Genomic DNA, 11,983 nt, shown 5'->3' on the forward strand with positions numbered 1-11,983 from the left:
GTTAACCACTGCACTTCTTGTTTTTAAGAAAAAAGAAATTCCGTCTAACAGTCTGTAAAAATAAGAAACCGAGTAACAGGATAAAAGCATATTAATTTTAAAAGTAAAGAGCATACTCATACCAACTCCCTTCCATTCTCCTTACTCCTTCCTCCTGCCTTCACAGATCACACGTTATGCAATGTAAGATGTCACTGTCCTCTCTATAAATCTAAACATACTACCTGGTTCTCCAGCAAATAATACATGAGATCCTGATATTTTAAATGCTGATTGGCCTTCCATTTTTAGAATTAACCTATAAATGATGCACAGAAGACTTACTAATACTAATTATGGAACAGAATGTAAATGTTCTAGCCATGTGAAAGGTCAAGAGGCAGACTGGGAATAAGTTGGGGAGGGGAACTCTGAGAGTAAGGCAGAAGACATTTAGGGGCACGACATCCTCATTTACCTGTGGCGAAGCCTAGGACACTGTTTAAAGCTGGTGAGTCAAGAAATACAAGTGGAAAACAATAGATTTCTTAAAATTTTAAAGTTTTTTATTTTTTTGAGACAGAGTCTTACTCTGTCGCCAGGCTGGAGTGCAGAAGCGTGATCTCAGCTCACTGCAACCTCCGCTTCTCGGGCTCAAGCGATTCTCCTGCCTCAGCCTCCCGAGTAGCTGGGATTACAGCTGCCCACCATTGCACCCGACTAATTTTTGTATTTTTGGTAGAGATGGGATTTCACCATGATGGCCAGGCTGGTCTCAAAGGGAAAATTTCATATAGCAAAGTGGAAAGAATTTTACAGTAAACTTCTGTATACCACTACTTGTATTCTACCATTAGCATTTTATACTAACAATGGATTTGGAAAATTTAAGTATGACTTACAGAAATGGATGGTGAGGGGAATATATAGTAGGGAAAATGTACTTAATTCCTCACCTTTCATATCACAGGTTAGTAGTAGAGAGGCTCGAAAGCTAACAAATCAAGAAACAATAAGGGTATAGTATATCATGTAGAATTATAGAGATAACTACCATTTCATTGAAATGCATAAAAAAATAAGACGGACTAATGGGTGGGTAGAGGGATGAATATAGAGATGTACAAATAAAGCAAATACAGCAAAATATTAATTTAGAATCTAGGTGGCTGGTACGTGGGTGTTTACTATGCAAGTCTTAATTTTTCTGATTAAAATTTTTGTAATAAAATTCTGATGCAAATGTGGTTGAGAACGGTCACTACGTCTACAAAGAGACACTAATGTTTACCAACATCCATGCTGCTCTCTGCTTGGTGCTCCGCAGTCCCCGGGCATGTCAGTGGGGCTGTGTGACTGAGTCTGGCCAGCGGAACGTAAGTAGAAATGATGTACGCCACTTCTAGGCCTGGCCCCTAAAACCTCGGGCAGGGTCCTCCACACGCCTTCTCTCCTGACTGCCGGCAGATTCCGGGCAATTTGGGAGCCATATGCTGGAGAGGAGCATCCACCAGCCTGAGTCTCTAACAACCACCTGTTGATGGCCCCCAACTCTCAACCAGATGCGACATGAGGTAGAAATCAACTTTCACTGTCTTAAGTGGCTATTTTGAAATTTATCTGTAACCACAGTTAGCATTAACTATAACTAATACAGAGTGCACCTCAGGAACTTTTATTTCATGTAATTTGCATTAACTTTCTAAGTACATACATGCAAATTTAAAACAAATAATAAGCTGGAACTGGGACTGGAGGAAACCTAAACTCGCTTTCTAAGACTTCTTTAGCACTTTGGGCACCTTTGTGTGAATATAAAAAGGCAAAATTGCAAAATGGCACCCCTTCCTCTGGGCTGCTACAACCCTGCTGGGCCCACTCAGTTCTCTAAGCAGATGCCTTTGAACAGTACACAAACTGCACAACCATGCCCAGCAGCCCTGACAACGCAGGTGCTGACAACCTGGTTGGAAACTGAAGGACTGTTAACTAGGACCTTTTAGGAAGCATGAGATGTGGTCACCAGCTTTCTCCGCCCAGGCTGAAAATTTCAGATATGAAATTTTCATATCTTTTACTGTATCTAATTATCGCATCCATTCTGCAATACCATGTTAAGTCATGATGTCCCAACTCGGAGGACTGCAGATACCACAAGAGAGGAATCCTGCTACCACCACAGCCAATTCCAGGGCTAGAAAAGCAGCAGCAACTGAGAAGCTGCCTTCTGCCTTAGACACACCCCGGAGGGGATGAGGAGCTTCTACCTGGAAAAGATGGTGCAATCTCAACCCTTAGAGGGGGTTTGAGATAGGGATTTTAACTCTTTACTCTTTAAACAGACTCCCTGTTCAAGTGACTGAGGTCCTGTGGCAGTCAACCATGGAGGTGTTCCACTGGGATCTCTTTTTCAAGAAAGAACTTGACCAGGTACAGTGGCTTACGCCTGTAATCCCAGCACTTTGGGAGGCCGAAACAGGAGGATCACCTGAGCCCAGGAGTTTGGGACCAGCCTGGACAACATGGCAAGATCCCATCTCTACACTGGGCATGGTGGCTCACACCTGTAATCCCAGCACTGTGGGAGGCTGTCAGGCAGATCACTTGAGGTCAGGAGTTCAAGACCAGCCTGGCCAACGTGGTGAAATCCCATCTCTACTAAAAATACAAAAATTAGCCAGGCATAGTAGTGCACACCTGTAGTCCCAGCTACTCGGGAGGCTCGCTTTAACCCAGGAGGCAGAGGTTGCAGTGAGCCAGGATCGCATCACTGCACTCTAGCCTGGGTGGCAGAAAAAGACTCCATCTCTACCAATAAAACAAAACAGCCAGGCCTGTCCTCCCAGCTACTTGGGTGACTGAAGTGGGAGGATTGCCTGACCCTGGAAGGTCAAGGCTGCAATGAGCCATGATCACAGCACTGCACTCCACCCCAGGTGACAGAGTCAGATCTTGTCTCAAAAAAAAAAAAAAAAAAAACCAACTTGCTATTCATCTGCAAGGACTGCAGAGGTCTAAAAGCCTCCGGCTGTTGGCACCACGAGGATCCTAGGACTCATCCTCGTGTTAGCTTCTGAGCTGAAGGCACGTTCTTCCCAAGTAGCCTCTGGCCAATGACTGACCCACAGAAAGACTAGTGACCGTGGTTTCTGCCCAACCTGAGACCCCTCTAATGGGCGGGCTTTGGCTGTGGAGCTCCCCCATCAGGTGGCCAAGACTTCAGGTCTGCGTCATTAGTCATTATCTGAGGCTCTCCCTGCCCAAACCTACTGCCTCCTGCTTCCCTTTCGTAGGTGTTGGGTCTGCATCATGGTCAAAAGTTTCCCTTGCCCAGGCTAGCCTCGAACTCCTCAAATTCTGCTTCCTATCCCTTTTGTCTGTCTTGTGTGCATTCTTAATTCTAAATGTCTGTTCTCCACAGACAAAACTGGCATGATATGGGAACCATATAACACTCAGGCTTGTGTGCTGCTATCACTCATCCAGCCTCCCTTCTGCTTCCCCCTTATATCCTTTTGGTACCCTTGCTCTGATGACCCTTGGAAGCACTTGTTGAGATTCTAGTCCAATGTACCACAACTGCCAGTTGGGGCCATGCGACCTCATCCCAGTTCTGCAGTAAAGCAGACTGAAAACACACACATCTTTAACAAAGCTCTAATTTCCAGGATCTCAACGATGAACTCTACAGCATTTCATCACAGCATTAGAAGACCAGTTAAAATTACACTTTCAGCCAGTAGTCCAGCATTTAAAGTTTTTACCATGAATTCCTAGCCAGGCAAGGTGGCATGTGCCTGTAGTCTCAGCTATTTGGGAGGCTGAGGGAGGAGGGTTGCTGGAGCCCAGGAATTCAAGGCCAGCCTGGGCAACACAGGTGAGACACCATCTCTTAAAAATGTCCTAATCCAGTATCTTCATTTGCAGCAAATCAGAGTTCCCATTCTGAAATGATATGCATTCTTTGAAAAATACAATAAAATAAGTCACTGGCATAAACATATTCTTTTTATGTCCTATCCATCAGAGTGCTTTAAAAAGTAAGGTCACTAAAAAGTTGGAACACAGGCATCCAAATCACTCTTAAAAGCTCTAACAAGAGTAAGTCTTTTCACAATTTTAACACAAAGGAAATAATACATAGGGGTTTTCACAATACCTGTACAGGCATGTAACTAATGAGAAGTGTTTTTAAAATGTTACCAATCCTTTACCGAACAGTTTATCAACAGGGTTATTAAAAACAAGTTTTTTTTTATTTTATGCATATTTCATTTTATAAATATGCATATTATTGGTTATTCTGCCCAAAAAATAGTCTGAACAAGTGCTGTGTAATTAAAGTCACCTCTATGCTGTAAGCTGGCCCCTGAAATTTTTCTTCACAGTATTTCTGTGCGGCTGTCCAAATTTTCCATCCTGGCTGTGGTACCAGTCCAATGTACTCCAAGTGTCAGGGAGGCACCCGACTCCACTCCGCCCAAGGATAGGGCCGAGGGGGCGGCTGGGGCCCTGGGCGGTGAAGGAGCAATGCGCAGAGGCCAGGACGACCCAACGACCTGCAGCATGGCACCCAGCTCCGGAAAAGGTGGAAAAGGTCACTCGGACAAGTCACTTCACCTCTAAGAGCCTCAAAGTCCTCATTCAAATTAAAATTCAAGTATTACACCTTTGTAAAACGTTTACAGTTCTGACTCTCCCACTGAAACACATACCTGTCACCTGCCCCCACCCCGCCCCCCAGGACTCGAGAGTCAGGTCAACCATCTCTTTGCTATCAGCCAAGATGCCATTTTTCAGGCAAAACTAAATCCCATTTGCTTCACGTGACAGTCCAGAAATGGTTCGTTTTGTTTTTAAAAGCAACCCTGGTTATGGGCATCTAACTCTGCTGCGGGCCGGCATGAGCTACCAGAGGACGAAAACTACGGCCCAGCTGACTCCACGAAGCTCCCTCAGGACTGAGGAAGTAAAAACGGGATAACCAGAGGTGCGCCCGACATCCCAGAACAAGCACGGACTATTCCGGGTTAGCAACAGTGGCGGGGCAGCCCTGGCGTGAGTGTGAGGGGTAGAGGCGCAGGCGCCACAAAGTGCGGGGCCCGCGGCCGACAGAGAGTCGCCGCGGGGCACCCCCTTCCCGCAAACGCCCGTTAAGTCCGCCGGCGGCCTGCGCTCTCAGGAGACCCGGTCTAGGCGCAAGCCAGGCGCGCAGGGGGGAACCCCGCCGCAGGGACGCCACTGCGCCCGCCCGGCGCCCCGGCTCCCAGGTGCGCGTTCAGGACGAGAAGGGTTTCCTGGTCGCGGCACGGGCACAGGTAATTTCACAATCCCATGCGCCGCATTCCAACGGCAAGAATCACACGCCAGGACCTTAGCCTTTCGCTCGCCCCCGTGGGCGCCGCGGGCCGGAGGCGGTGGGGGAAGGGCGCCTGGCCGGGGAGGGGTGCGGCGCAACCCCCGCCAGCCGCACAGACCTGGTTCCGGATCCTCGGGCCGTCCTGAGTGGTTGCCCATGCTTGGCCCACTAGGGCAGCGGCCGGCTTGGTGGCCTCGGACGGGATGTCCACCGTGCCGAGCTCGCGCCGGCTCCGGCTGGCGAGGCGGCTGCGTCCGGCGGGTCCGCTGTAGTCAAAGAAAGGGGCGGGCGCCTTCCAGTTCCCAGCGGCTGCCGGCGGAGCCGCTCCTCTCCCGCGCCAGCAGGCCCCGCCCCCTCATCTGCATCCTGCCCGCCCGCGTGGCCCGCCCCCTTCATCTGCATACTGTCCGCCCACCTTATCTGCATTTCCTTCCTAGGCTGCCGGAGGGCCCCCAGCCGTGGGCGGGACTCACCGGCTGACCAGCTGCAGGCCTCCAGCCCCAGACGCTGAGAACCTCAGCTGCACAAGATAGGCTGGAAAAACCCCACTGCGGGGAGGCGGGAGCCGAGTGCCCCCGGAAAGGCAAAATCCTGCTCCTGTGAAGCTAGACCTATCAGGACAAGAGAAACCTAGGACTAGCGCAGGACAGGAGCTTAATAAGCATTTTTTCGGTTGAATGAATGAATGGATGAACAATTCGAGGAGGACATGAAGAAAACGCTAACAAGGCCGTGCCCATTATCCAAAATGAATACTATGGCTAATAATAAAAATGCATACCAATCATAAGTAGAAACTGTTCTGCCGCTGTCAGAAATTACTAAAATGGAAATTACCCTGAACAACTTTCATCCTTCATCTGACAGTGAAAATACTTAGAACAACTAAATCTTGCAGTGAAAATATTTAGGACTAATAAAACCATTAGTGGCATGACTGGTTCTATCTCGTGCATCACTTGAACACTACGGTCCATTCTCAGGTCTCATGCATCAACATCATAGGAAACCACTGATCAATCCTAATGCCTCAACACAGTGTGTCACTTGGTTCGAGGATGCTACGCTCTCCTAGTTTTCTGCTCACCCCCCAAGAAGCCTCTTCCCAGTCCGCTTTGTTGGTTCCTCATCTTGACCTCTAAACCCTGGGCACTAAAGCTCAGCCAACAGATCTCTTTCCTATATACTCTCTTGGTCTTTGATTTACCAACTTGTGGCTTTTAAATACCATCTACATATCTCCAGGTTGGTTCCCTCTTCTAGCTCCAGACTCATTTATCCAACTACCTTCTTGACACCTTCTCTTGACACCTCCACTTAGATTTTCTAATAGTCCTCTCCATCTCCATAAGTGGCAGTTCCGTTCTTCCAGTGACTCAGGCCAGAAACTTCGACTCCTTTCACACACCACATCTTGTCCCTCAACAACGCCTGTCAGTATGTATATCATAAATAGCCCTACATCTCAGCACTTCTCACCTCCTCCACTGCTACCCCCTGATCCAAACCGCTGTCATCTCCTGCCAGGATTACTGCAACCGCCTCCTAACCAGTCTCACTTCTCCTGCCCTTACCTCCTTATAGTCCACAGTGAGAATGATGCTTCTAAAGCCTAGGTCAAATCATGTCACACCTCCACTTGCAACGCTCCAGTGTCTTTCTGTCTCACTTGGAGGAAAAGTCAAAGCCCTTACGATGGCCTCCAAGGCCCTGAATAATCCTCCTCTCCCCCCATCAGTGAACTCACCTTCCCCTTCTCACATTGCTCTTGCTACACCGGCCTCCTCACTGTTCCTCAAATAAACGGAGCATGTTCCCATCTCAGGGCCTTTGCACTTGGTGTTCCCTCTGCCTGCAACATTCTTCCCCCAGACACCTACACTGCATAGACCATATGTCTCACCCTCTCTCACTCCCTGGGCCTTTGCTCAAATGTCACCCCACTAAGGGGGCTTCTCTCATCACACCACATTAAATAGCCAGACCCTCAGCACACACCCTCTCCTACTTTGCTGGCCTCTGTGACACAGATTGCCATTCCATATACTACATGTTTACTAATTATTGTTCCTCCACTAGAGTGTAAACTTTATAAACACGGGGACTCAGAAGGAATGAATAAAAACAAATGAATGAACCAATGTATAGGCTGCATGCAGCAGATACAAATTAGCACTTAAATACACATTACTTCCTTTTAGTGGTAGTACAGTACCAAGAGTTGGTTTCTCCCAAAAAACTAGTGCGTCAAAGACAAAAGTCACAGTTTTATTTCTGTAATGTCTAAAACATAACACAATACTGAGCATGTACAAGCAAATATACTAAGGAAAATAAATAGCAGGAAACAATGTTAGAGCAGAAATGCATATGACACCAAGTGCAACTCCCTCCCCTTTTAAAAAGGTAATTAGCCCAGAAAAGATGGTGGACTTCCCCAAAGAGTTCCAAAATGATAGGTAAAGCCTGAGTTTGTGATCATGGTAAGAGTGACGCAACTTCAGTTTATAGAAGAGTTACATACTTATTCAAAGAGTTCTGAAAATCAATGAGTCAATTTACTAATTCTATAAAATGTCAGGTAATTAACATGTCTCTTTATGGAAACTGGACAAGTAAGACCCTAACCCAACCTGGACTCCTATGGCTCTCTCACCTCCTACATTTAAAATATCTAGTCAAGTCCTGCACATTTCATCACCTTAACATTTTTCAGATTTTGCCTCTCTCTTGTCTTTGCTGCATCTTTCATTCACAAGGGCTGCTGCATTAGCTTCCCAACTAACTTACTACTTCCAGTTTTGCTGCTGCTCAAATTGCTCCTCCACCTGAATTATCAAAAATGCACATCTGACTGCACCATGCCTCTGCCTAGAAGTTCCTGTGGCTCCCCTCTACCCTTAAGGTGAAGTCCTTCTAAGCTTAGTATACTAAGGTCCTTCATAATCATGTGCTCCACCTCCACCCCTATTGTTCTAGCCTCAGCTTTCAGAAGTTCTCCCTCTCACCTTATATTCCAGCAACGCTGAGCCAGCTGTAGCTCCCTGAATACACCCTATCGTTTCAGGCCTCTATTCTTTCATATCTGCTATATTCCCTCGGTTTCAACACCCCTTCCATAACTGAGCTGCCTGGCGAATGCTTATTCATCTGCTATGAACTGAGTTGTGTCCTTCCTAAATTCATGTTGAAGTCCTACCCCACAATGTGATAGTATTTAGAGACAGGGCCTTTAGGAGGTAATTAAGGTTAAATGAGGTCATAAGGGTGGGGCCCTAATCTAGCAGGATAGGTGGCCTTATAAGAAGAGGGAGAGACCAGGTGCGGAGGCTCACGCCTGTAATCCCAGCACTTTGGGAGGCCGAGGCAGGCAGATCAAGAGATCGAGACCATCTGGCCAACATGGTGAAATCCTGTCTCGACTAAATATACAAAAATTAGCTAGGCGTGGTGGCGCGTGCCTCTAGTCCCAGCTACTCAGTTGAGGCAGGAGAATCGTTTGAACCTGGGAGGCAGAGGTTGCAGTGAGCTGAGATCACACCATTGCACTCCAGCCTGGCAACAGAGCAAGACTCCATCTCAAAAAAACAAAACAAAACAAACAAAAATTAAAATGAAAAAAGAAGAGGAAGAGATCTTTCTCTCACTCTCTTTCTGTTATGTGAGGTCACAGTGAGACAGTGGCATGTATAAGCCAGGAAGACTCCTCACCAGAACCCAGTTATGCGGGCACTCTGAACTCAGACTTCCAGCCTCCAACACTCTGAGAAATAAATGTCTGCTGTTTAAGCCACCCAGTCTGTGCTATTTGGTTATGGCAGCCCAAGCGGAGTAATAAATATCATCTTTTAAATTCTTGCTCTGTTATCACCCCCCTTTGGTGGGCCTGCACATCTCAGACAGAATTCAGTGCTGTCTCCCTCATGGTACTGCTGTACCCTTTCAATGCTTGTGTTATTTTAATTTTTTTTTTTTTTTTTGAGACAGAGTCTTGCTCTGTTGCCCAGGCTGGAGTGCAGTAGCGCGATCTCAGCTCACTGCAATCTCCGCCTCCTGGGTTTAACTGATTCTCGTGCCTCAGCCTCCTGAGTAGCTAGGATTACAGATGCATGCTACCATGCCTGGCTAATTTTTGTATTCTTATAGAGATGAGGTTTCACCATGTTGCCCAGGCTAGTCTCAAACCCCTGACCTCAAGTGATCCACCTCCCTCTGCCTCCCAAGTAGCTGGGATTACAGGTATGAGCCACCAGGCCCGGCTGGGGTTTCTCCCACAAAACTAGCATGTCAAAGACAAGAGCCTCCCGGGTTCCAGCGATTCTCCTGCCTCAGCCTCTCGAGTAGCTGGGATTACAGGCACCTGCCACCATGCCCAGCTAATTTTTGTATTTTTAGTAGAGACAGGGTTTGACCATGTTGGTCAGGCTGGTCTCGAACTCCTGACCTCAGGTGATCCACCTGGCTTGGCCTCCCAAAGAGCGGGGATTACAGGCATAAGCCACCGCGCCCAGCCATGGATAATTTTAAAAAGCAGTACAGGGACTAGTCAGGTTGTGGCAGTCACACATCCTGGGAAAATGAAAAACCAACTGCCTGAATGTTAAATGAATAGGATAAAATTTCCAGTGGAATCAAAGAGTCCAGGGGAATCAAGCAACTGGTGGAAGTGAAGCTGATGTGCTCTGTATCTGGTGTAAACCTTAGAAGTGGCTCTGATGATCATGGTGACAGGGTGACATGTCAAAGATGCCTGTGATGACTATAAAAAAAGCAACAGTGTACAGACACTCCTCAACTTATGATGGGTTGCGTCCCAGTAACCCATTGTAAACTGAAAATAGGATATCCTAAGTCGATATGGGCTTTGTAGACAGGATGGAGGCAAAAACACTGGCAAACAATATTCCAAAAAATGCTGACAACACAGCACTGTGAGGGTTACCCCCATGATCACAGGGCTGACTAGGAGCTGCGACTCACAACCACTGTCCAGCATCACGAGAAAGTGTAGCTCCACATATCACTAGCCTGGTAAAAGATCAAAATTCAAAATTTGAAGTACAGTATAGCTTTTGTACCATCACAAAGTCAAAAAATCCTAAGTCAAACCATCATAAGTCAGGGACTGTCTGCAATTTCTAAATTACTGTATTTCTATAGTATGTAATTTCAAATGTAAAGGTATAACTAAGGTGACAACTTGGACATTATAATTATATATTTTCTACTACACCTATAATCTAAATGTTTTAAGGAAGACAAAAAGGTTTTTATGGATTTTCACTGAATATAAGCATCCCTTATATATAGGCATAAACAATAAAATAATATGTATGTGGTCCCATTTTATTAAAAATTTCTATATTCTACTGTCCATATTAATATGTGTAGAAACAAATTTTGACATGTATATAGCAAATTATTAGAAATAACTATATCTGAAATATAGAATTAGGAAAGACTTTTTTTATACCAAATATCTCTAATGTCTTAATAAATATATTTTACTACTATGACCAGAACACATAAAAAAAAGTACATATCCTTAATCTCAGCAGTTATTCTTATAGAAATTTATTCAAAAGAAATAGTTACAGGCCAGGCACAGTGGCTCAAACCTGTAATCCCAGCACTTTCTTTTTTATTTTTGGAGATGGAGTTTCACTCTTGTTGTGCGGGCTGGAGTGCAGTGGCGCGATCTCAGCTCACCACAACCTCCGCCTCCTAGGTTCAAGCAACTCTCCTGCCTCAACCTCCCAAGTAGCTGGGATTACAGGCATGCGCCACTACGCCGGGCTAGTTTCGTATTTTTAGTAGAGACAGGGTTTCTCCGTGTTGGTCAGGCTGGTCTCAAACTCCCGACCTCAGGTGATCTGCCCGCCTCGGCCTCCCAAAGTGCTGGGATGATCCCAGCTACTTGGGAGGCTGAGGCAGAAAAATCACTTGAACCTGGGAGGTGGAGGTTGTGATGAGCCAAGATTGCACCACTACACTCCAGCCTGGGGAACAGAGTGAGACTCTGTCTCAAAAAAAAAAAAAAAAAGAGAGAGAAAAGAAAAAAAGAAATAGTTACAAATATACACAACCATCTAGCTTGCAAGATAATTCTAAACATTTGTTGAGAAATAATTACATGCCAGGCACTATTCTAAGTACAACATATATTTTGATTTATAAAACAAAACTGTTTTTTTAGCTCAAATTAAATATTAGAAAATGACTGACAGGGTGAGTAACTTGCTTAAGTTTACTCTGCTAGAAAGCAGCAGAACCAGGATTTGAACCTGTGTCCCCAAGTCCACCCCAAGGTTTGGGGATTCACTGGAAGGACTCGCAAGACTCAGCACACAGTTGTACTCAGAGCCATGATAGATTACAGCAAAGGGATACAAAGAAAGGGAAAAGGTCTGCAAGACCAAGTCCAGAGGAAACTAGGTGCAAGCTTCCATAAATTTTCTCCCAGTGAAGTCATTCGGGGTGTGCTTAATTCTTCCAGCAATGAGCTGTGACAACACGTGTGAAATGTGGTCTGCCAGGGAAATTCACTAGACTTAGCACCCAGGGTTTTTACCAGGGATCACATAGGCTCCTGGAAGGAAAACAGGAGTTCAGCATAAACTACAGTGTTTGCACAGTTTATGCAGT

The 11,983-nt window shown here is 46.0% G+C and overlaps 1 long non-coding RNA gene across 2 annotated transcripts; it reads left to right on the top strand.

The window, feature by feature from the left end:
- The first annotated feature begins 1,341 nt into the window (after positions 1-1,341).
- Positions 1,342-6,275, top strand: LOC113223454. Of its 2 annotated transcripts, XR_003308741.1 has the most exons (3): positions 1,342-1,553; positions 2,322-2,409; positions 4,368-4,967. It is a non-coding gene; the product is annotated as an uncharacterized LOC113223454 (long non-coding RNA). The 2 variants fall into 2 exon arrangements; XR_003308740.1 differs by lacking the exons at positions 2,322-2,409; positions 4,368-4,967 and adding an exon at positions 5,776-6,275.
- The last annotated feature ends 5,708 nt before the right edge of the window (positions 6,276-11,983 follow it).

The sequence above is a fragment of the Piliocolobus tephrosceles genome, unplaced genomic scaffold, assembly GCF_002776525.5.
Source record: "Piliocolobus tephrosceles isolate RC106 unplaced genomic scaffold, ASM277652v3 unscaffolded_41418, whole genome shotgun sequence".
Classification (NCBI taxonomy): domain Eukaryota; kingdom Metazoa; phylum Chordata; class Mammalia; order Primates; family Cercopithecidae; genus Piliocolobus; species Piliocolobus tephrosceles.